The sequence below is a fragment of the Malurus melanocephalus genome, unplaced genomic scaffold, assembly GCF_030028575.1.
Source record: "Malurus melanocephalus ecotype Western Australia unplaced genomic scaffold, MMel_1.1 scaffold_2647, whole genome shotgun sequence".
Lineage (NCBI taxonomy): Eukaryota > Metazoa > Chordata > Aves > Passeriformes > Maluridae > Malurus > Malurus melanocephalus.
In genome coordinates, this window is record NW_026625879.1 from 2,423 (window position 1) to 4,155 (window position 1,733).

The 1,733-nt window shown below is 31.4% G+C and overlaps 1 long non-coding RNA gene across 1 annotated transcript; it reads right to left on the bottom strand.

Moving 5' to 3' along the window:
• Positions 1-198: 198 nt before the first annotated feature.
• Positions 199-1,270, bottom strand: LOC130587897 (uncharacterized). Its single transcript, XR_008966869.1, has 3 exons — positions 1,139-1,270; positions 714-739; positions 199-229 (listed from the first exon to the last, which is right to left on the bottom strand). It is a non-coding gene; the product is annotated as an uncharacterized LOC130587897 (long non-coding RNA).
• Positions 1,271-1,733: the final 463 nt, after the last annotated feature.

A 1,733-nucleotide genomic window follows, 5' to 3' on the forward strand; every position in this document is an offset into this window, starting at 1 on the left:
AAATTAAACCCACAAAACCCAAAATCAAACCCACAAACCCCAAAACCAACCCCCAAAACCCCAAACTCAGCCCCAAACCCACAGCAGAGGGTTTTTTTTGGGGGTTCTGTGCCCGTCCCTCTCTCTCCGGAGCTTTTTGGGATTTTTTGGGATTTTTCCCGGATTTTTTCCCGGATTTTCCGGAGTCAAATCTCTCACCTGAGGAGGTCGGAGGGGGAATCATGGAGGCCTGAAAAAAAAAGGGAAAATGGGAAAAAAAAAAAGATTTTTAAAATTTTTCCTTGAAAAAAATAGGATTTTTTTTAGGGTTCTAATAATAATTACATGAGAAAAGAGGAATTTTTAATGGTTTTTCCTTAAAAAATGGGATTTTTTGTGGTTTTTAATAATATTTGTGAAAAAAAAGCAATTTTTTTACAATTTTTCCTTAAAAAAACAAGGAAATTTTTGGTTCCTAATAAAGTTCGTATCAAAAACCCCAATTTTTAATGGTTTTTCCTTAAAAAAACCCCTTAAATTTTATTTCTTTAATGTTTAAATGGTTATTTTATTAAAGTTCAAATTCTTATTTATTTAATGGTGAAATACTTCTTTATTAAAGTTTAAATGATTGTTTATTTAATGTTGAACTTCTAATTTAATTAATATTTAAATTACAATTAAGTTTTAAATTATTATTTATTTAATGTTTTATAAAACCAGAATTCACTCACCGTTTCACTGGGCTGGAGGACGGATGCTAAAAGAGAAAAAAACCATTTTAATTAATTAATTTTGATTAATTTAGGAGGCTGGAACTGTTAATTTTCCAAAGTTAATCCATGAATGTAATTATTTTATCATTGAAAAAGGAAAATAAAATTTTAAAAAATCCCGCAAAAATCCATCAATTTTGGGATCATCGGGAAAAATCAATTAACGGAAAAAAATTAATTTAAAAATGGAAAATTTCAAATCCTACCGTGAAATTTGTAAGAAAATTCAAATTTTTATATCAATTAATGGAATAAAATTAATTAAAAAATAGAAAATTTCAAATTCTGCCATGAAATTTGTAAGAAAATTGAAATTTTAAATTAATTAACAGAATAAAATTAATTAAAAAATCACAAATTTCCCCAAATTTCCCGTTTTTGACCTTTGTTTTGGCGGTAGAAGAGCCGCGGGAGCCGCTTGGAGCGTTTGAGGTAGAAAAAGGAGGCGACGGCCAAAATCAGCACCAAACTGATGGAAAATGAGCCCAAAATGAGAGAGACGGCCACCTCGGGGGATCCTGGGGAAAAAATGGGAAAAATTATATGGGAATGGGGGAAAAAATGGGGAAAAATGGAAAAAAAATAATGGGAATGGGGAAAAATAGAGAGAAAATAAGAAAAAATTAATGGGAATGGGGAAAAGGGAGAGGAAATGAGAAAAAAATTAATGGGAATTGTAGAAAGAGATAAAATCAGAAATGAATAAAAATTATAAACAAATTCAATTCAAAATTTTAAACCCATTAAATCACTTCCAACCCCAAATCCCTCTTCCCAATTTCCAATCCCTCCTCCCAACCCTAAATCCCTTCCCAGAATTTCTCCAAAATTTCCCCAAAATTTCCCCAAAAATACCCCCAAAAATTCCCAAAATTTCAAAAAAAATCTCCAGAGCTTCCCCAAAATTTCCCCCAAATTTCTCAGAACTTCCCCCAAATTCCCCCAATATTCCCCCCAAAATTCCCCTCAAATTCCTCA